This window comes from Pungitius pungitius, chromosome 9 (genome assembly GCF_949316345.1).
Source record: "Pungitius pungitius chromosome 9, fPunPun2.1, whole genome shotgun sequence".
In the NCBI taxonomy this organism is placed as follows: Eukaryota; Metazoa; Chordata; class Actinopteri; order Perciformes; family Gasterosteidae; genus Pungitius; species Pungitius pungitius.
Genome location: NC_084908.1, coordinates 15868729 through 15892822, shown reverse-complemented (window position 1 = coordinate 15892822; position 24094 = coordinate 15868729). Strand labels below are relative to the sequence as shown.

The 24094-nt window shown below is 41.4% G+C and overlaps 1 protein-coding gene across 1 annotated transcript in view; it reads left to right on the top strand.

Annotated features, from left to right (window-relative positions):
- Positions 1–5021: 5021 nt before the first annotated feature.
- inpp4b (inositol polyphosphate-4-phosphatase type II B) overlaps positions 5022–24094 on the top strand; it is a 150296-nt gene continuing 131223 nt past the window's right edge. Inside the window, exon 1 of the mRNA XM_062564552.1 lies at positions 5022–5039. The gene's annotated coding sequence lies outside the window, so the exon portion shown is untranslated. The remainder of the gene's footprint in view (positions 5040–24094) is intronic.

Genomic DNA, 24094 nt, shown 5'->3' with positions numbered 1-24094 from the left:
CATGTGTGGTCTTTTTTAAATATGATTTCCCGTGATAAGGAAATCAAAATGAGAAGAAGGCACAGAGATGAGTATCCAATTTGATAAAAGTCCTGTACATGGTGAATGTTTTATTTTGTTTTTTACTTCTGTCATTTCAATAACATTCATGTTGCAAAATTGACAATACCAGTCTACCTGCTCAAGTTAGCATCTAGGTCAAGAATTTCAAAGTTCTATTGGAATTTTATCTATAGAGTATTATATAGTTATTTGAGAATGTTTTCTAACCTAATCATTGTTTGCATCTCTGACTAACGTCTGAGTTCTTGTGTTCAATCGTTTAACAAGTCTTGAATCAGGAATTGTTTATTGCCATAATATGTCAGACATACATGGGATTTGACTTGGCGGTTGGTGCATGACAGCAGATCGTACAATAATGGACAACAGACAATGTAGGGCAGGAATAAGATAAAAATGGCCGTGTGGAAGTGCACCCTCATCGTCGTTGGTTGTTCTTCAGCTGCCTCGGGAAGAACAACCTCTGCTGAGCCTTTTTGGTGCTGGAGCTGATGTTCAGCTACCATTTGAGGCCCTGGATGAATATGTGCCTTTCTAGTTTCCATAAAGATGTATATCCAGCTGACGCTTAAGTACTCTGCAGTTCAAATACTTATTTGTTGTCTGTTTTTGACATCTTAAACCAAATAAAGGTTGAAAGTCATGCATTATCCTTTTGCAAGCTAATTAGGTTTCAAATAAATACAATTATGGGAAATTTTATAAACAGTACGCTTTGAACCCAATTACTTCATATGTCGTAATTAAATACAAGGCGTATCGCTTCCGGTTGCCATCTTTGTGTAGTAAGAAGACATCGGGCCCACTACTTAAATCCGCAAACATCAGAAGCGGGTTTAATTACTATTACTATTATATTACTGATAGTTTAGTTACTTCAGCCAGCAAGGGGATTGAAGATTCAAGAAATGTCTTCATAATAAAGGTAAATTGTGTAAACACACGGCACGGTCGTGTTGGCTTACCACGTACTTAACGTCAGCTAACGTTAGCTAATGCTAACGTCAAGTAAGTTAACTAATTTACGATTTATTAGCATTAACTCACTACTTGACTGATGTAAGATAGCCAACGTTAACATGACACTTTTCAATGTAAAAAAATGACAGTAAGTGAATCCCCCTCATCGTTTTCTTAGGTTCTGTTTGTAAAATGTTAGCTTACTTTAGTCTTTAACTGAATTCTAATGAGCTAACGTTAGTTTACAGGTCGGCGACGCAGCGAGGTGGGACATAGCACTAATCGTTTTTAAGATTTAACTTTGTTTTTCAAATAACTTATCATAATAAACGTCAACGCTACATAATGTTATGGATTCACAGTTTTCTACAGGACAATTATTTGGGGGAAGGGAAGGTTGGAGACCCTAACGTGATATGCTGAATTCCTCCATGGAGGAGCTAACTCTACAGCATTTGGAAAGATCCTTGTTGACTTAACAACTTTATCTTGAAAGTTGTGTTAATAGTAAACTTTGCAGGTGTAATGTTGGCAGTTTTTCTCCATTGTTAAATATGGACTACTTTAGTGTCAAAATAACATTTGAACTAATCTGCTTAAAATTAACATTAACTTAAGTGTATGTTCACCCTCGGCTTCACTCTTCCTGGTTTTGGCTTCGGCTCTCAACGTATTGTCTTGGGAAAGATACCCTCCAACTAGAATGGCAATTTAAAGCATGGGTCCTATTATCTTTACTTAGTTGACCACCAGATGGCGCTGTTGTTTGATGAACCACATGCCGTCCCTGTGCCCACACCCCTTTCAGTGCAGTCACTCGACTTGTTCTTCACGGTGAGCCTCACAGGCCAAGTTGCTGTTGTCCTGGGTTACTGCAATGACCTCATTGAAATCCCTGAGTTTTAACATTTTTTTTATTTAATGTTGGATGTGTTTCCCCCCCAGCTGTCCATCCATATTGGCCTATTTTTAATACAGCATGTGCAGTGATCATGGTTAATTCACTAGTATTTGGCTCGACTGGAAGGATGACTACTGAGTTTTTTGAGGGGATATCACAATGATTTTATGATTATTTATTTTTTTATGGTTACCTTCTGATTTGTAAACATTTACTTGCATGTATATTCATGTACTAACCAACCCTCTAATCGTGCATCATGAAGCACTACATTTTAGCATGCATCTTTACTGTGTGCTATAATGTGCTGCAGTACTTTCCATTTTAAAATGAAATGTCCCATTACTCTGTTATCCTTTGACTCCAAGGTTCTCACAGTGTTATGTAGCAATCATTTTCTCTTTTGATATTTTTCTCTTTGCTGAGTGAGAAAACTAGGAAAAGAAATGACAAAATCAATCATTTTTTATAATAGATTGCTAGCACATGAGGGTGTTCGACATGCAAATGTTTAAGGACCTTTACAAGCATTGTTCTCTGCACGCGGTCGCCCTTTGCTTTGGGCGATATAAGTCTATGGCTATATTTTTGTCTTTAGCACAAGCCTCAAGTTTAATCAAATGTAACACCGGCGTCTCAGTCACGTTTAATTTGGTAAATCTGTCGGACAACACATCATGAGATAGCCTATACCCCATCCTACATGGTCTGTCTTTCATTTGCTACATGTAGCCTTTTATATCCCAGCCCGAGGGTTGTGTTTGCTACTCTGACATACAGCAGATTGTAACATTTTGCCATCAGGTGGCTTCATCCTTCAGCTGTAATGGAATTTAGAAGGTTTTCATATTGCTGTCAGACATTGCTGATGGGTTGGCAGGTCAGCACACAGCAGGGTTTTGAGTCATTTTCTTTTTAATTTGCTACTCTTTCAGCGCTCACAAGAGTTGCTGGTTTGCATGTTTAATGTGTCAGGCCTAGATTACTGGTAATTTCGTCATCTGGGGTTATTCCTCTATCTCTCGTTTGACCTTGGGGACCTTGAAACATCCTCATCTGTGAAAATGTTTTCAATGCCGTGTTTAGAAACTTGGTTCTCTTTTGCTTAAAACGAATATTTGATGAAAATGGACAAGCGAACCGCACGCCCCAGTTTAAAGGGAAGTTAGTCCGGTGATGCATTTGGAATGGCCCTATTTCATAGGAAATTCATGCCGCATATTAACCGTTTAAGCCTTTTAAATAGATCTTGTATGCAAACGCTTAACAACACATGCATACATTTATCCTTCAACCGGTTAGAAGCTTGAAGGTGTGAAAACCATCCTAATCGGTGTCCGTGTGGCAACTGCGTGATGGTAACGCACACCTGGAGTCCTCTCCCTCTGTTTACACGTGTGCCTCTACTTGCACAGTCGCAGCTGTGGCGCGGTGCAGCCTCGGGAGCCTCATTGCTGGGTCTTTGGCCGTGTTTGAGTAACGGAAGAGAGGGAGAGTCTCTTAACTGGGCCCGACGGGAGCCCACGAGCTGCAATCCGGCTAGCGACGGGACCGGTTGATTAACTTATTTATTATTATGAAGGTGAAAAGTCGTCACTAAAGACTTGGGTGTCATATTATTGGGGAACACACCACAAGCGTGAAAAATGAACATTCCTCAAGAGACATATTCGCCCTTACGAGGCCTCATTTGGCCGACGAAGCCGGTAATTGATGGAGTTAAGCCGACTGCATGTGTCCCCTGCTGGTTGCACTAACTACAGTGCAAGCGGTACCAGTATCGAAAAGTGGTCATAGTGACAGATTTAACAATATTTTGGATGATGCAGGCAAGTTGTTTTAATTAAGTTTAGTTTTTAGGTCTCTTCAGGGTAACAATTTAGAAATTTTGAAAATCACAATAGAGTTGTGATTATCCAATGTTTGAGGGGATGATTAAATAATTATTCTTTCTTTCTTTCATTTTTATTGGAAAATGTAGTAAAAAAAAAATACAATGATTTGCTTTTATCTGTAACCATCAAGTTTTTCTTTTCATAAGGTCAATATAGTATGATGTGTAGGCCATGGCATGCTTCCAGAAGGGTTATATTTGATTTAAAATGAGATTTTTTCACATTTTGCCCTTAAGAAATATCACCTCTTGCAATGTTAAGATTTCTGTTGGCCATATTGGAATTTAGATTGATTGTGCAGCCCTAGTTTAGGGGCATGTTGTGCAACACATAACAATACATAACAGTTTGTTTCCAGGTGTGTGTTTCCAGCACCTCCGCTCCCGCAAGAGTAGGCCATGTACCTGTTATCTGGAAATAATATTTTTCCAGGTTCTTTGTGCTGGTCTTATTCAATTTGCCAGATGTTGACCAGTTTATACTTACTGTCTCTTTTTATTCTGTCAATATTTCAGTTTGACTGCTAGCTGCGCTCCACTCTACTTACCTTTTCTCCCTGGTAGGCTCGTATTGAGTCATCATGTGCTCTGTTTACCGTTGCACTCGCTCATCTGCCAGAATTCTGGCAGCCAGTCCGTCATTCTCTTAAGCGTCAACCTCCCACCTCGCCGGCACGCCATCTATCCGTCCCCTTTTTCTGCCGGTTTCAAACCTCTTGTCATACCAAGGCAGAGCCACAGCCGGACTGAAATCTAAAACAACACTCAAGTCCCCGAAACACAATTTATTTTTTGTTCTATTTCCCCTCCATGTCCAGCTCTTAAGTTGGACATACAGCGATGTCCTCCTAATGGAAAAAAAACCCACCTGTGGATAACAGAATCCAGCAGAGGGAAAGATGGAAGTTATTTTGGGCGTTATTCAGTGTGAAAATTGAAAAGGGAAATGTAAAGTAAAGGGCTGTACACATCTGCGTACATATTCCATACTCGCATGTCCGTCCTCGTGTGCAGTGCAGATAAAGGTATAATTGTGCACGAGGGGACGTTTTCTTTAACCACGTTTTCTGTATATATTCCTAGATCAAAGCCGCTCCTCTTCCATGGCGGGTCCCCACAAGTCAGCAATAGCGTGGCCTCTCCTGCACGCGTTTGCCATGCCTTTGACACTCTTCTGTGGATTCTTCTCCATGGCAACCGTCCAGAGGAGCAGGGGAAAAAGTGAGTGATTTTTATACTCCCTGTCTTGCTTTCTCTCTTTCATCAAAGCTGGCACTAATCAGATTTTGCAAGGGCTTGAGGATTGAGTTTTTGTGTGACTTCAATGTCATCAGCTGAGATTTGGAGCAGCGAAAGCATTTCTGTATTGAAAAAAAAGTGGTGATTTCATTTAGAGACCAGCATTCTATGGGGACCTGTAACTCGGCTTATGATTTGCATCATTTTTCCGCTCTACAGTTTAACTGCATTTATTACACATTTACACTGGTCCATTAACTAAGCTGATGATTATTATATTACTTGGGCTATAAATGGACAACTTTATTGCTCCAAATACTACATTTATACCATGTAACGAGGTTCTATTCATTTTTAATAGCTTAAAGAAGCTGCCTGGAGATAATACAAAGTTTATCCCTGCTGATAATGCACTATTATGCTTTGGCTAGCATCAATCCTTCCACCCACATTAGGACACAATGTTGCCCAACAGTTAAGTGATTTATGAATGGGATTAGTCAGTCAGCGTCGTAGATTATCAGCTTCTTAAGAATGACGCGGAGATCTCACCCACAATGAGCGGTAAATGTTAATGTAATAATGGGGGGAGAAGGGGACATCAGTTGTGCATACTAAGATGTCCATCATTGATTTTACAGCTGTCTAAAGATGGCATGGTATTTTCTGCCTCCAGAGTGCACACTGCAGGAGTCCCTTGACTCAAATATAGATCTTCTCCTTGAGAGTGCTCTTGGATGTATCTGGATACGTTTCTGCCTCTGTCTTCACTTTTAGTTTTGCGGTGTGTCAGCTCTTCATCTGTGGAGCTTTGGTGTGACAGTGTCAGCGGGGCTTGAGTCACACCATTGTCAGGAATAATCTTGAATCGGAAAATATATATATGTGTGTGTGTGTGTGTATGTATGTATGTATATATATATATTACACACACACACACACGTATATGTTATTGAAAAAGCCTTGTCTGCTAGACTTGTAGAATACAAGCACCTATGAAACGTAACTCGAACATGGTGAAGGAATAATATTCCTTCCCACCACTCATAGTTATGTAGTATAACTATATAATACATCATTGGAGAGCCAATTGGGCAACGGCCCCCTGCGTCATTGCAGCGACCCCTCCTCAGATCCCTCAGACCCCTCCTTCTCGCCACTGATTTCTTGATTTCCGTAATGTCTAGAAAGCGGGATTTTCAGCTTTCAGAATCCGTTGGTTACGTAGATTGTGCTAATAGTTAAGGGGTTACAGTAATTTAAATCCTTCATGTCGCTTTCCATCAGATTAAGAGGTCTGCCCTTGTGTTTTCCTATTTGCCGTTGTGGTTTCTTATTTGCTGTTGTGTTTTTCCAGTTGTCTTTGTGCTTTCTTATTAGCCATTGTGGTTTTCTATTTGTTGTTGTGTTTCGCTATTTGTCGTTGTGTTTTGCACTTCAGGGCCACCGTAGATATGAGCTGCCTGCAGTGTTTTTAGCCGGCTCACCAGGAGACACGGCTCAGTTCTGGCTGGCCGGCGTTCTACCTGTCACAGCGGCTATCTATCTATGGTCTGCGTAATAGGTTCTTCTCAAAAGTTTACCCAGATTCAGCGATTGGCGGGGAGCCCGAGCTGCGATTGCCGCCGAGAGGGGTTCTGATAAGCTGTAAGAGCCCAGTGGGGCGGTGAGCAGGTTTCGATGCATAGTGATGTCTCGACAGTTGCCGTCCTGTTCTCATTCGCTTTCCATTGTCAAGACTGCACATGTTTCTCTTCCTCAGTGCCATACTTAAAAAGCTCAAATAAAAGAGGAATGCAGTGCTAATTTTATTATTAGCTTTTCTCTGGTTACAATCTTCATCTAAGTAATTTGCTGTCGCATTGATTAGATTCACAATTATCAGTTTCTAGTCATAATGGTGCCTCCAGAGTGAGTTGGAGGTCATTATCCGCCTTTTTGAGTTTCAGATATTAATCTTGTTCACAGCTGAGTGGCCAGGACATTTAGAGAATTGTCTTTCGAACAGCTTAACCTGATTGTATCAGACACTGCTCTAACTGATATCCTTTGAGGTGTTAATGTTTTTACATGTCACAACACCACCAATGTGTTTCACCTCCTGCTGTGCACTTTATCACAAAAGAAAACCAGGTTAGATTAGATATTCCGGACATTAATCGCTTAAGTCGTCTTTTGTGTGTGATATTTTTCCGCTTTTCTGTGTTGTATTCGAAACAAATATTTGGTCAGAAAAAAAGCTGGTTTGACTCATGGATGTTATGGTTCTTTCTGCAATATTGTTTTGTTAATAAGTTACCTTGTGATGCAGCTATGAAATCATCTGCTCAGAGGAACCTGATTTCCCTGTGCTGAGGAGCAAAGTGTGAATGTAAGGCAGTTTGTGTTGAGTTAACTCAGAGCGGAGGAGTGCTCTCGTTGCCACAAGTCGAACCGCTGCCTAATTAAGGGAGTGATTCAATATTATAGGAAGAGCCAAACAGAAGTTGACAGTGAATAATATCACAAACCCTCTTGAAACAAAAACCTTTTGAGATGTACTGAACACAGATTAAACATCACAATATTAACAGGCCTCACAGTCAATATGTCTTCATACACAATGTTAAACTCCTGATGTTGTTCAGCACTAAAACACAACATTAAACCGCTCTATTACACCAGTGAAATACTGAATACTGAAATACAAGGACTGATTCAAACCGACAGCTGAAAAGCTAGAATGGCTCTTTTGTTTTGTGTTTCAGTTTGCATAAAGTTCTTTTATATATAGGGTATGAAATTTACATATTATTTAGGGGACCATTTTTCCCCCACTGACTGAAAACCAGGGGCATTTAATAAGAAATCGGGGGCATTTTTGAAATTTTTTCAACATAATAAATATACTTAATTGGGCTTGGTGTATATTTGTCATCAAATGGCAGCAATAAGACTATTAGGCAGTAGTCTACACATTCAGTGTTTTCTTACATGTCAGGGGCAAAATAATGTCTTAGGACCAATTTTGCCCTTTGGCCTTGTGTATATCTGATGCTGATATACTGTTAAAATGTCAAAAAGCATCAACAATTAGTGAAATTAAATCAGTTACTGTCACAGTTGCTGTTTCATTATGTTTTTGACAAATCCATGAATTGTCCTTTTTTAACAGCAATTTTCTTAGAAAACTGTTTTTGACATTTGTGAAACTAACTGGTAAATGATATCCTTTATTGTTGTGTTCTTATTTATGTAATTGCAAAATTTACATTTATTGGTTATCATGTCGACCAACAAACAATAATTGCTTTCAGTCAGCCGTGAAATTCCACATCAGTTCTTTATCTTAATTATGTGCTCAACATGTTGTGCATGTCGTACATTTTCACACAGCGTTTTCTCACTGAATGCTCGTAGGTATCAAAGTGTATCTCTGCGTGGATGCGAATCCATCTAAACGAACATTTCATCCTTCCACCTACTATCCAGCCATGTGACGTTAGCAGCATTACAGTCAGGGGACTGAAGTTCGTAGGCTGCAACTACTAACAACATCGTGCAACAAAGGCAGTTTGACACGACCAGTGTGAAAAGCAATGAAACATCAAAGTGGTGACGCTGCTTGTTAGTAGCAGGGGGAAGAGATACGGCACTGATGCTGTGTCTACCTCTAAAGCTCTCCATCCGGTGAATTACGCTCAGGTGATCACTTTTCTTTGTTGACATAGGGCGGAAGCACAGCTGCGTCCTCATTACGGCAGAGTGGGTAACATGACACTCTAGTCCACACGCTCTACTAATAACGTGACAGTCTGTGGGTTTTTTTAATGGATAATCATGCAGCTCTTCACAGAACGCCTGACCTAATGCGGTTTACATCTGCTAGTGGGGCACAGAGAGGAGTGATGGAAAAGGGCTAGAATGAAGGTGCAAGTTGATTTGGTGAGAGGTGATGCAGTATTCTCCTCGATCCAAAACCTTCTTTTATGGCGGTTTTATCCAATTCATTCATTATTTCAAAGACGAATTAAATCAGATGGCCTTTTCCCCCTCCACTTGCACAGCACCTTGATTCTCACTCAGTGAAGCGCCGCTGGCCACCGCCGTCTCCCGCTTGGAGGCCGACTTGGATGCTGCTACAGCTTCGGTTCCAGCAGCATTTCCTCGTTGAAAGGAGAGCAGAGAGGCGCGCTGAACATGGTTATGTGGAAGATGGCATCTGTTGGGACAGGTTTATTGCGCTGTCTCTAAAGAGGAAACCCGGAGTACAGTATAATGAGTGAAAATTACAACGGCAGTAAAGTCTCATCATCATAATGTGACATAATATATTTTACATTAATTGAAACATCTGTAAGTCAAAGCAGCAGTCTCTCATTCGCATCTCTTCACACGCAGCGTGATTTCAAAATCTGTTCCAAAGACTGAATGTGATGTGTACGCCCATAGCCCATAGAGTAGCTTTTGTTTTATTCAATGTAAAGCCAGCTCCTGTTCCATTTCTTCTTGTTTGGTCACATTCATGCTTCTTTATTTTTAGTTTATTCATGCCTTAGCATTACCTGGTTGTTGGTGCCGTCTGGACCCCACGCTGCCCTCCGGGACCTTCCCGGGCATCTTGCAGCCTGCTCCAGCATCCCTGGCTGCTGCTACTCAGAGCCCAAGGCATTCAGTCCGCCGCCTTTACAGCGTCCTGATGCCGAATCTCTTGATGAAGCTCCGGTAAAGGGAAACCGAGAGGTCTTTTTTTTCACAGCTATTATTGAGTGTGCTGTGTTGGTGCTGCCTCTTTTCCACTGTTCTCCCTCCGTATGCGTACGACTGGGTACGGAGGATGGAGAGGGAGGCTAGCAGGAGGGTTTGTCTTTTATAACAGGCAACTAGGAGAATTAGTGGAGTGCACGTTCTGTCTTTTCTTTTCATGCCACATTTATTACTTGCCAAGACACATTAAAATGCATGCGTGCATGCAAATGAATTAGAACCCGTGGAAGTTTTTGAGAGGTGTTTCATATTTCATCAGTAGTTGAATACTATTGATGAGACTGTCAACAATAGGATAGGCGCATAAGTTGATATAGAGACAGCTGATATGTTTTTCTTACCCTGTAAGGCGTCCAAAAGCTTGTTAAAAGACACGTAATGCCTGCACTATTTATTAAGATATTAGGGATTTGCACTAGAAAGACACAGAGCTTCAAGCCGAGTGCAGTTGAAAATGTACTCCTGTTTGCTCTCTGTAAGCATGTACAGTTTATTTTTCCATCCGTCCAAATGTTGGTATATAATCATTGTGAGTTTTTAACAGGTGAAAGGTAAGCTCAAGAATAGTTTCTTGGCTAATAACAAACCGGCGTTGTGCATTTGAAGCGTGTTTGATGCAATCTGCTGCCGTTTCACAGCCGGCCCTTTCTAAGCACACAAGTGTCCTTTTGTTTCTTTATTTTACGCCAAAATGTTACTGGCAACCTGCTTTCCACTTAAAAGAATAGAGAGCCATAGTTATTATTTTAATCATTGTTACACCACAATGCCAGTTCCTCTCACCCACCTACACACTCACCAATGTTTAAATTACAGTCCGTTGAAGTCCACGCTCTCATGTGACACGGTGCTCTGGCGCGCAGATGAGACCGTTTCAGGTGAGCAGTTGTACAGTTTGAGCCGCTGCTTTTTAAGTGTACTGCATCCTAACGGCTGTCCGGCTAAGATGGACTGCTCCTCTTCCTACTAGATGAGGTAAAGCGGACTTGGTGTTCCCTGGTAAGATAGATGTGCTCATTTGCATGCCAGGCTGTCAGTTTCAACACTGCCAGGCCTCCTCCGTCCTTAATTCGTCTTTCTTCCTTGTATTTTTCTATATTTGGGCTCTCGTAGGTACTACATAAATTACTAGTAGTTAGTAGTTCTACCCGGAGGTTCATTCTGAAAAATATAAAAATGTAGTATTTTTTAGGTTTTTCATCATGAATACTATTATTGGCTTGCTTATATTAATCATTTCTGAATGTTCTATACATTATGTATTGTCTAAAATGTGAGAATAATGGATATATAGCATGAAGTTTAAAATATAGACAAGTGCTATATTGTTTCCTCTGCAGTCGGGCGCACTAGTTGAGCGAGGAAAGGGAAAGAGGCTCACTGCTGTTAACTCTCTCCTTGCAGGGAGTGATGTCGCTCCCCTAAAATATTTACGGTAGGCCATTATCATTGGATTATAATTATCGATGGATTAATGTGTCATTCACTTGAATGCAGCCTTCACCAACCTTAACTACTTTATATGAAGAATGATTAGACTGTGTACTATTTAATAATACACACATGTATTGAGTACATCCACCCATCATGATGTCACTAAATCTTTTTTACAGTAATTTAACAGCAGAAGACATTTCATTTAATATACATCTCAAAATAAAATAGAATTTCTAAATACATTTATAAACGTTATGAATACAATTTTGAAATAAGTCCTAAAACAATCCTTAAACTGAATGTTTAAGGATTGTAAATACCACAAAACATTTTCAATTTGTATCTTGACTGTCTTTTTATGTTCTTGGTTTTCTCTTTTCAACATCACATAGATCACGGCACGTTTTAAGGTTGTTTTGCACGTCTACAAACACAGTTAAAACTACAAATGAAGTAACTGCAAATTGATGAAATTTATGATGTTTAGTCTTTGTGAGAAGTAGGTAAACATCAGCTTGACTGGCAGGCTGTGCATTCTGACTTGTTTGTGTACTGCACATTATGTCACTCTTAAACCACTATTGAAACTAAAAATAAGCTGTTTTTTGGTATCCTACATTCATTTATAAAATGTACTTTCTTGTTACTTGTTCTTCTGAGTTTGTATCTCTATGTGGAAATGCACTTATTGTACGTCGCTTTGGATAAAAGCGTCAGCTAAATGACATGTAATGTAAAATGCAAATGTTAATATAATCGATATAATAGCAAAACAATAAAATGAGGGAATATTGAAGAGCCATTTGCCGTGCTCTCATTTAGTTCTGCGGTAATTGAGTGGAAAACTGACTGCGGAAACCAGGTTGTGTAGAGAACTTTCCAAATCATCGATCGAACAATTTTCAACAATCTCTTGAAATAGAACCAATAGCTAAATGCTTTAATTCTTTCTAACTTTCCGCGCGTTCAGTCTTTGCAGTAAATGGAGCGCTCTGTGTCACTGATGACTTTTGGAGACAGAGAGAGATATTCATGACGGAATTCATGATTTTTTTTTTTTTTTTTTTCAAACTTGGAACACCGGAGTTGCCGCACAAATTTGTCAGTGATGAAATGACAACTGACTTCCAACATCTGTGACAGCCATCTGTGTTGCTCCGACGCTAGCCTCTCTGTGAGTCCTCCATATGCCGCAGCTCTTCCGAGAGGGAGTCGTCGCAGTCTTGGATGCCGTACCCGAGTGCCGTAGTGGGAACTTAACGAGCTCCCAGCTCTCATCGACGATGACTGACTGACAGTTTTTTGTTGATCACAGACTTGAGTCCCACCGGTGAGCACCGCCTCCTCCCGCTCATGAATACTCATAGGCGTTAATGCAGCAAAGCCACCAAATGGTTAAAAATAGCTTTGTTAGGAAGCAGTGATGGGCTTAGGGGTGTATTTAAATATTGAAACTCAATTAACGTCTGTTCTCTGGAGAGACCGTATGATGTGTTGGTTTTTCTCTGCTAATCCAGCAATTCAGGATCCATTTGCGCACAAGTTAACCGAAATGTAGAGTATATTAGGGAGTTTTGGTTGATGAAACCTGTTATTTGAGTTAGCGGCGTGATGTGCCTGTAGCGCTGCGGCTGCAGGTAGAGACGGGACTCAAGGAAAACGTTGAGAGATTAGTCGCGAAACCTCTCATTATTCATTCTTCCTCCTGTCAATGTGAAGTATTACTGCCTCTGCCAGACTTGACACGCTCTCACCAAACCCACAAGAGACCTTTGGTTTGGCCGTCGCTCCCTTCCCAGTGCTGTTAAATGGCTCATTACTAGGGCTGAGATGTCATGTACTCAAGGACAAATGTATGGCCTCTGCAGCCTTACCTGCGCTGGCAGAGCGGAAATTAGTGCTCTCAAATATAATAAAAAGGGGTCCCGAAACTGGGGAGGTGATGCAGGGAAAGTTTTTTTTGGTATAAACAAAACAAGTGTATTTGACGATGATGTGAGAGGGACCTTGCTGGGTGCCATTTGGAGCTTTAATCCCAGAGTAAAAAAAAACATGCAGCGTCGGCCCCCGCTGAATGTTTTTGGATCTGGGAAAGTTTCTGGGTGGGTCTCCAGGGTCAGCTTAAGCCTGTGGCGTTTTACACTACATAGACGAGCCCAGCGGCTAGCAGGCGCTTCTTTTCACGGAGCTGCTCTACTCTCATGTGTAAGTCACTGCATTTCCCAAACAGAACGCTACAGAGCTTTTCTCGGTTTGTAGTTGGTGAAACGGATCAGCTAATGCTGGCAGTGAGCCTGCAGATCCACAGGTATTGGAAAATTCCACGTAAGTGCAGAGCTTAGATACATTCCAACACTTCAAATGAGTTTACAAAAGAACAAGTTCTTCATATACCTAACCAGATACGTGCACTCAGTTTTAAAATCATTTATTTTTACTAGAAGTGCGCGACTCACAACTTCCCTGTGTTCGAGATGGTCGAGATCCGTCTGCCCCCCCCCCCCCCCAACCACATCAGTAAAAGGCTTGATACAGCCCTAAAAATAATCCATCTTAAATATCTGAATATCTGTTTTCAATTACCATGTTGAGTTTTCTTTAAAAAACACTTGCCTGGAAAAGAAGGCAAAGAAAGAAGTTTCTTCAGATTCCTCCACTACTTTCCAGCTCTACATTTTACACATAGTGTTTTACATATGTTGTGGTCAACATGGTATGAAATGTTTTTTAGTATGTATGTACAGTATATGGCATTTTAGATTTGGCCTTTGACCAAGATGGGACTGAAGTAGGTGTTAGGGTTAATATGGATTCATGTTTGCACTTATAAAAAGTTTTGGCACAGCGTTGAATGTAAGGATGTGAAAATAAATAAAGCGAGATGTGGGGGAATGTGTTTCCGCTTGTGTCGCCATCACTGAACGGATCTGCAATGCAAAAATCCGCATTGGCATATTTGTCTTTGAAAATGGGAAGTTGTTGCAAAACTTTGCACATCGTCCTTTCTCCCCGTTCTCCTCCCTATTATTTTAGTGTGTGCGTGTGTGCGTCCCACTTTTTCTCATCCTGCCTTTCTTTGCAGTTTAGAGCAAGAAATACATTGTCTCTTCGCTCCCATAATCAATTTATGTCAGCGCAACAGCTTTTCTCTCTGGAAGTGCCAATGCTGGGAGGACACTTGGTATTCACAAAATGAAATAATGGGCCACCATGAATTCTGCAGAGAGGCTCCATCTGTTTCACTTCTGTTTAGAGAGATCACCAATAGATAACTCTCGATAGCATCTTCCGTGGCTCCTGTGTGACCTCCCTCCTCTTGATTCTCTGTTTCCAAACCCGATGTCTCTGTTGGTCTGACGACAGTGAAAAATCTCTACATAGCATGTTTACTTCTGTGCCACTACTTCAAGCATGTTCTCCCCATATATATATATATATATATATATATATATATATATATGGTAGTAACGGTTTGAGGTTCTTTAATGGCATCGGCCTCAACACCTCGCGATATTTCCTCTCATTTTAACAGACTACGCTTTATCGTTCTGAGCACTCTAAATATAGCAGTTTTTCCTTTTCTTTCCATCCCAAGGCAGAGGAGAGCATTGAGGGAGATGCTTCGCCGTGCAGTCACTAAGTCATTGAAATTCGGGAGGAGAGGGGGAGAAAAACGAGGCTAATTTTTCAAGAGCAGGTTCACAAGCACCATGCCATTTGTAAAAGCTGCTCAGATGAATACACATGAAATAAATGTTAACTCTGCTGACAGGCTATTAATAAAAGGCCCCGCTGTGTGATTTAGAGGCAGGACGCGCCCAGAGAGGCGGGGATGGTGTAAGTGGGCCCGGCGAGGAGAAGCCTTATCGCGGGATAAACCCACGACTTTCGGGCCCCTTTGGCTCCCTCACTTTGAGTCGGACCTCTCTTTATCACGAGCGGCGCACGCCGAGGGGATTAGCCGGCCAATCTTGGATCAGTGAAACAAAGCTGCACCGGTGACGTTCGGATCGATTATATCCTCACGCGACTTATTACGGCGAGCCAGATCTGGCTGGCTGGGAACTAAACCAGATTTACGGGGCGAGGTAAACCGAGGGGCCTGATGACATGAGGTGGCTGTTCTTGCAGGTTCTGATGATTAAGTTGCTCTTTCTTTAGTAGAGACATCCATAGTAGGATATGGCCAAGTTGCATTCATACCTTAAACAATGGCTACATTTTATTTAATTAAAGGTTTTTATTTGCTTTTTACCTTTTTTAAATTGTAATTAATGCTTGTTTTTGTCTGTTAACTTTTTGCTAACGTCATTAAGGTATTCTTTGTTCATTCCTACTTACCGGCCTTAGAAGCAACCTGTAAATGCCTCATTGGCTTTCATTGTATATTACTTTTTTATAGTTAATATAGAAAACCTGTCAGATGATATTTATACTTTGGAGGAGCAACATTAGCATTTATTTGACTTTCTCAATCAACCTCTCGATTGTACGTTCAATTTTTACAACCCTTTTTAGCTGAGGACACTTTTAAGGGAAATCTCTTAGCTGCTTAATAGTCCACTATGTTTGCTGGTTTACCACATGCTATCTGGTTCTGGGCAGGAGGTGAACAATCCGGTTTGTTTTTTATTTTTGTTTTGCTGGAATGCACCACCCAGTGTGTGTGAAATGATGGCAGTGAGAGGGATCAGAGTGATCCAAAGCAATGACGTTTGTGTTGCAAAAATAAAACCATGAGGTAAAAGATATTTTAAGGGTGGTGAGAATTTGCTCTGGTTTCATCGCCATGAGTGACTTTTCCATAGATTAATAATCTCCTGTTAAAGGCAGGGTTTGTAATCTGAAAGTGTTTTGTTTAAATTCTCATTACACAATGACAGCAATCATTTAACAAAAATTACTGGTAAAACAAAAGAGAAGAAGCTGCTCTGCGTTCTAACAAAAGCTGTCATCTTCGCTTATGCCCCAAACTGTAGTTTTGGGTGGAGGGCCTTTTCAGGGGGGGGCTGTTGGTTTGAAAATTTAGAAAAGTACTGTGTGTGTGTGTGTGTGTGTGTGTGTGTGCGTGTGTGTGTGTGTGTGTGTGTGTGTGTGTGTGTGTGTGGGGATCATTTTAAAATGTAGCACACACTGTTATTACTTACTTTTTATATTTTCAAATTACATTTTATAACTCTAGGATTTGATTAACTGTGCTGGAAAAAACACTGAAGCCTGAAAGCAAAGAATAATGGAGTAGAATAAATAAGTATCCATTGAAACGCGCCCGTGGTGGTGCCTGCAATCAGCAGGTCTCCAACATGCGCCATTGAGGCACTGTTGATGCTCCGAGCTGTTAGTTTATTAAGCAGGGAACAAGCCTGATGTTTACCTCTCACCGCCCCAAACACGGCTCTGTGTAACCCGCTGTGTCCTCCGTTTCCCCACTGACCTGCAAAAGCAGTGCGCACAATCTCCCATCTGCCGGTACGCTTCTAGTTATGTGAGATTAGGAGATGAAGGAGCGCTTGTGTTTTGGGCTGTGTGCGTCCTGCGAGTGTGCTATAGGTAGCGGTGAAGATGTCTGATAACTCGCCGTGAGGATCATGAGTGAAACGCAACAGCGGGGTCTTTTGTTAAAAGGAAGCACATTTAGTTGCCGCAATTGATATTAAAATGATCCCTTTTTGCTGTGTTATTTCAGGGTAAACATCACGTAGACACGAGGGCATGAAACTAATCTTTGACATTACTGTACATACCTCAAAGCAACAAGCAACGGGGCAGAAATAATGTCCTGTGCCGCATTTCCATACAGGCAACTAAAAATTTAGTTTCGGGGGGGTGTTGGAGATAAGTTCAAAGCCACATGGAATGTGCACAGCAATCCATTACACTGCCATGGCGGGGGAAGAGATTGCGGGCCCATTCTCACCAGGGGAATGTGCCAATTATTAGATAATGTACAGAGCAAGCCGTCGTGGATTAAAGGCCTGCAAGTCAGGATGCTCTTCAAATGAAGATGGTTTGATTAGCTTCCACTCAGCTCTTCCAACTGCTGCATGGAGTTTGAGGTTCAACGGGGGGGGGGGGGATTTCAGACCCTCTCCTCGGCTTTGTTTGTGACTCGCGCGCAAGAAGTGCATTGTCAGAATAGGAAGTGCTGTGTCTCTTTGAAGTGTAATAGTGCACGAATGTTGTCGTTTGTTCTGGAAGGAAAACTACAACCAGGCCAAACGTTTCTAACTTGGATGCTTAAATTACTGGTACAAGTTGTAACTGTTAATAGTTATTAGAAACAAATCTGCTAACCCCCCTTTAGAGCTCAATGTCACCATGCTCTCAGGGGCATTCCTCAGGGCTCAAACAAACTATGTATTTTTGATTTTATCTGCATCTATGAATTATTTCATCCTTTAGTCCAAAAAATGCCCAAAATAATGCCAAATTGCTATGAAACACTTCACGCTTCTGTCACAAATAAACATGTATCACTGTGGCCAAGCTCCACTGTGCAGCTTCTTAATAGGAGCTGATATTGAACGGTTCTTCTGCCTTTTGGCTATCAGAAAGCACAAGAGAAAAACAGCCAACATCACCGTGGCCCAAATCTCATCTGTAAAGTTAAAAGCCTTTGCTATTCATCATCATCGCCTCCAAAAGGTAAATCAATCATCACCTGCATCACACTCTTACACTTGTTTTGATCATGTGAGATATTCACCCACCTTTTGACGAAAAATGTTCAGTGCGGAAAATCTTTTGGTAACAAGCCCGGAACAAACGCTTGGCCCGGAGTCTGTGATCGCGGACCAATGGTCCACCCACAGCCATTGTTTGTTTGTTTGTTTGTTTTGGAGCTGCAGTTCTCACTATTGTCAGGCCTCCAGAAAATAGTGGTTCTTTTAAATGCGATTCGTTATTAGCCTTGTGTGGAACATCATCTTGGGGCTTCACAGTATGGCCAAAAATCCATTATCACGGTATGAAGAAACATTCTAACAGTATCCCGGTATTGTAAACCCATGAATTCATTGACCCCAAAAACAACCACGACTACCCGAACAGCTGCTCGCTGGCCAACTTGCTCGCAACCGGCCGGCGAGTTAGCTCGTTAGCGTGTTAGCTTGTGTTGGCTGCTAGTGTGGCCACCAGAGGCTCGACAGACTTTGCAATAAATCGTTTTCTGATCTAACGTAACTTACGTCGGATTGCCGCCTACCAAAGAGCAACATCAGTTGTTATGGAGTAACACCGGTATGAACAATATGTGAGCATTTGATACCGTAAAGAGGTCTTGTACTGGTATAGCGTTTGAACCGTGCAGCCCTACATCATCTTCATCAACTCTGTTTATATAGTGCTTCATTTTAAAGTGTAGTCCATTAGTCACGTTAGAGACCGCCTGCAGTAAACGCTCACCATAGTGCACATGATCATTCTGAAAGTAAAATTATTTAGTATTCAAAGAGGGCAAGACCATATTGTACATTAACTGTACTGTTAAGAGGTTGTCAAAATATTGTTTCAACCTCCTGATGGCACTTTATCAAAGTCAATGGATCACCAACCTCGCGGTGCTTCATTATCTTGGGATGTCGTTATGACCGTCAATCTGCACTGAGCGGTGGACCCACCAGGTGCCATTTCCATTGCTAGAGCCATATTACTAGCGTGACTAAAATGAAAAACTAGAATCTATACTATCTATTAATACATCATTCCATGGGAACAGTTGCAGAACTTTTATGTTTTGAACAGAAACAAAAATCTAAATTTGTTGCAGGTTTTTCTTACATTTACATCAAGAAATGGTTGAGGATGCCCTCGAAATACATCAACACACGGAAAACCCTCACTGCGAGAGGGAAAAACATCTTTGCTCGACTCCTGAATAAATATCTAGTCAATCCTGGAGGAAGCAAACCACAAGACTGCCATCCTAGTTGTAAACACTCACCAGTTTAATTGAAGAAATAAACATCCTTGAGATCTAAATAAGTCACTCAGCCAGCTCGCTTGCCCCCTTTAAGTAAACATTTCAACACCTTTGGCAATAAAATCTAAAGAGTGGAAAGCCTGTTGGCTGTGTGGACCCCCCCCCCCCCCCCCAGGAGGAACATATGGGGAGGTGAGGAAGCAGGATTTAGAAATAAAGAAAATACACCAATGAATGGGCCTAAAAATATACAGTGATAATCCTGCTACAGTTGAAGCCCAGGGGATGGAGGAGTCGGGTTTTCCAAGTGCTATCAGATGAAGACACTGTATACAGCGTGATCGGCTGAGCTTTAATTAAAGCATTAATTCAGGGGTAAAAGCTGCGTGCCCACTAAACCAACCCAGCCTGTGTGCAAACATGATAAACCAATGCCTTCAACTGAGCTGACAGCCAGCAGCGTTTGGGCGTCTTATAACGGCCCCCAAGGACACCCGTGAAGAACAAACAAATATTATGGGAATGCACTTTGAATCCATAAACTGAAAAACGCCTACAAATCGAGAGTCCCTGCAAATTATTTAAACAAAAGCAGAATGGAGGATGCAGATGTGACAACGGAAATGGGCTGAAAGAGAAGACCTACACAATGGAAAAAACAACTTTGGAGAAATTAGCTGAAGCGTTTTAAAAGGTGCCGCTGTTGGGAGAAATGGTATGAAAGAGCTCAACTGGTTTGGCTCGATAGATAGTACGTTAGATATTAATTCTTGATCAACAAAACCCACCACTGAAGAAATAAAGTAGTTCATATTTCCTAATTGTTTTGAAACAGCAATCAGCGACACATAATGTTGATGTACACACGTTTAAAGCAGCATTTAGTGTGAAGCTGAGCCTTACGTACTAGCGATAGAGTCCAGTTGTTTCTCGAGGCTCCTGGATGAGAGGTGTTGGGCTGATGGGCCCTCATCTGTCCGTCAACTAACAAAAATAAAATACAAACGATTACCTTTCAAAGACGACAAAAGGTACTTTTTGTTATCGACCTGTTTCCCCAACACAAGGATCGCGCTTGCTGTTACTAAAAGTAAATGCAAAATAATATCTCAGCTTTTTATTATGATTCATAGCTTCTTTTCGAGCTCCATTGTTTCACAATGCTCCAGAAATCCTCAAAATCCAGTGCAGTGCAACAAGGAGATAATATAAAATGAACTGTATGATGTCTCCCATACAGAAGCCTTAAAATATTCTCCCAAAAAGCCTCAGTCAGGCTGCAGGCGTCTACCAGTGGCTACTTTGGAAACCTCCCTAAAACAGAGGAGAATACAACCTTATTTCAGTTTACCTGTGATTACAGGTAAATGAGCCTACCGACTATTTGCAAGAATGACATCGCTACGAGAAGAGTTGCCTGAGCTCACTCATGCACTCACAATGCTGAGCCTTTTCTTTTATTCGTATTAACATAATAGTGTTTTCATCTGCCCCAAAGGATTTCCTTTTTACCACCCCAACTTCTTCAACGCTGCTAGTAGCACATTGCAACCGCCGTGATGGAAAAAGCAAGATTTTTGCATTTATGCAATTATTTCAGTGTACGTTCAAGCCCAGCAATGTGTCAGAACATATTATCCGTACAGCAGCAACACACACGATGCTGAGAGTTATGGTAAAGTTGCCGCCGGCTCTGCCGTTCAATAAAAAAATACAATTAACACAAATGAGAGGACAAGAGCATGAGATAATAACAACTGCACAGAGAAAAGTGACGTCAAGATCTGAGGAGCAGCAGCTTTAATGACTAGATCCAGAAATCTGATGATGATCAGATTGAATGATCTTTCTGCCAAAGACCCCTCAGCTAATAAGGATACTGTTATTATTCTTTCTGTGAGGACGGCGTAATAAAATCTATTGCCCAGCTCTGCTGCACAGCGATGCAATGTGGACGCTTGTTCTCATTGTTGCCCCTTTTGTATTTTTTTTCGGCACTCGCATTACACATCTTTTTTTTTTTTGTCTTCCGCGTGTACGCGCACACAGAAGCCCGCTCCACACTCATCCGTTCAAAGGGATTGTTTTGGAGTGTTTAACCCTGATCCTTTTGTTATTTGCTATTGAAGCCGCCCGGTGGCTTTGTGGTTCTACATCTTCCTGTAATTTCTCCGTGAAGCTTTTAGCCCCGGAGCCGGATAAAAGCCTCTGAACAGAATCACTCCCGCTGTGGAGTAGTGTTGACATGAAAGACGTCTGCGCCGTGATGGGAGCTCCTGTGTTACGTTGGCGTGCTCGGACGTTGTAGCTGCAGCCTTGGTGCCATGTGCGGAGTGCACATTAAACACTGTTATGAATCATGAGAAAGCATTGCTTTAAATACCCTGGAAAAGACCAAATGGGGAGAAGCTCTTTATGCAGAGTCAAGAGGTCAGGCTGGTAAAAAAAACACGAGAGCAGAATTACAGCGTGACCTTTAAAATAAAGGGATTGAACAAACTTTAACAGAACCCCGTTACAGCAGCCTTTCCGTGCTCCGAGTAAAATGCCGCGGCGCCTGTTGCTTACAAGGGTCTCCGATGGTTCTTGAAGTGTGAACGCGAACTACAGGTGTGAGGGATCGCACCATCACAGCATGTTTCTGTCCTAATGTGTGACATCATGGTTGAGTCTGGTGGGGAGGGCTTTGTTTAAGGTGGATGCTGAAGATTGAGTCCCGACCCCTGACTTTCGTTTAGAATGTCTAACTCTGTCTTTTTTTTCTTGTAAGATAAAAAAATCCATCCCCTGAGCAGTTAGTATTCAGCTCAGTTTTGGATCAAGTCCAGAATTGGACCTCAATTCCATAGAGACATTTCACTTGGGACACATCTGTCTAAAGTGCACCTTTTGAAAATGGGTTTTGGGGTTTATGGAGGCAGCCTCTGTATCGTTAGTGTTAATGTGGTCACATTCTACATTAATAGATTTCTAGTTACACCTCTTCTTATTACTCTTCTCTCTCTCTCACGCTCTTTTTTTTTTCTGCATGGCACTCCTGCCATCAGGCATTTCCGCAGCAGCTCCTATGTTTCACTTCCCCAGCAAGTGCTCATTAATTTAGTACCTTGAGACTCTCTTCCTGGCCCCCAGTGGAGCCTGCGTGGGGCCTTTTTTCTAGTCCCCATGAGTCTCAGCTTCCCCGAGCAGCGCGTCCGCCCAGAGACCCGGTGCCAGAGGAACGAGGGGCGGCTTCTTGCCTTTGCCTTGCTGCAACCCGTTCGCCGCCTTCGCCTTGATGCTCGGCGCCCATTGGGCTTTTTACCCTCCCTCTCAACTCAGCGGGTGGTCTGCAGCAGTCACTTGTCTAGCTCACTGGAAATTACGCTGCATGAGTCCTCGGAGATTACGTCATTTTCTTTCAAGTTCTCCTGTCAGTCGGCGAGCCGAGGTTCGAGACGCACAGAGCCGTCGCCTTCAAAGCACAAAGTTGGGTAGTTCTTTAGCGTTCAACCCAAACTGTGTTGACCACCCAGACTTAAAAGGAAGCAACCAGATGAACTGCGGGGAGGTTTCCCCCCCTCTCCGCAGTCACAGTTAAGTTATTCATGTAGGAAATCACAGTGTATTTTTTCCCTCCGTGGGTTTAAACGCAATTAAAAAGAAAGTTAGTCATAGTATATAAAATATGAGTTTTTTTTTATACAATACTGTTATTGTCTCTGTTTGTCCCTTTTACATTATCTCTCCCTTTGTCTTAATCTATAAACAAACCTGTGCATATTTACCAATGTTCATTACTTAATGTGGCCAAACTATGGCCAGGTGCACGATACCCGTTTTTTTATTTTTTTATAGGCCCATGGTGATTTAATAGGAATAGTATAGGTTTGGCATATTTCTAATTAATTGCAGGTTCATTTCAGTTCAAACACGAGGTGCAATTTTTTGTGAAATTATCTTTTACTTACTTGTACCATTCCTGCTTGTTTTATACTTGCAATATAATATTCTTCCTCCTGTTTTAGATGAATGGATTCACACTTAACATCAATGTTTTCAGTTGGCCTTTAGAGTTTAAAAGTATATAATTCATTATAAATGTATGAGCAGAAGACACCGAAACGTGTTTTTGTTACATGTAAGCACAGCACTAAACCTTTTGATATTTATTTTACATGCGGTGTGCCGTTTACTAATGGTCTGATTTATTCTTTAACATCAATGATGCAATGCATCTCTAAATTATTCTCGCTAATTCATTTATTAACACATTTCTAACGGTACAATTACAAATACATAAAATACATTTGCTATAATAATACATTTTATTTCCATAGAGCTTTAAAAGGTACTTAAAGACCCTCTACCTGGTAAAACCATAAATACAGTACTAATACATTAAACAAAGCGGAGGTATGACATAACATTAGGAAACATACATAACAAGGACCATGGGATAAAAGCCGATTTTCAAAGGTGAGTTGAGGTGTAGGTTTTGGGAGAATGTCTGAGGTGGAGAGGCACAGAGCTCTTGAGTATGTGCTGCATACGTATTATATGGAAATAAGAGGTGAACATGTTTTTAAGTTAAAGTGTTTTTTTATATCAGTTCGAGGATTGCATCGGGTTTGTACCTTCCACTTTATTTCTTAAGTGATGCAGGTCAGGAGTGCAGCGGCCTCGCCTTGTTCTCAACCCCTTCAAAATGTTGGGTCTCTCGGTCTTGATTCACTCTTGTCTCTACATACAGTGAGCTCATGAAAGCCATCTGACTGTGGTGCTCTTTCTAAAGTGCTGTTTCTGTTCTTTAGTCTCCCCACTTGAGTATAAATGGGGTAAACAAAATAACAGAAACAGCCTCCAAAAATACCAATAAGTTGAGTCCAAAGACTCTCATAGCAGTTCAGTTTACATTCGCTATGACCAGATGTAAAACGGTGCACTTTGTGTA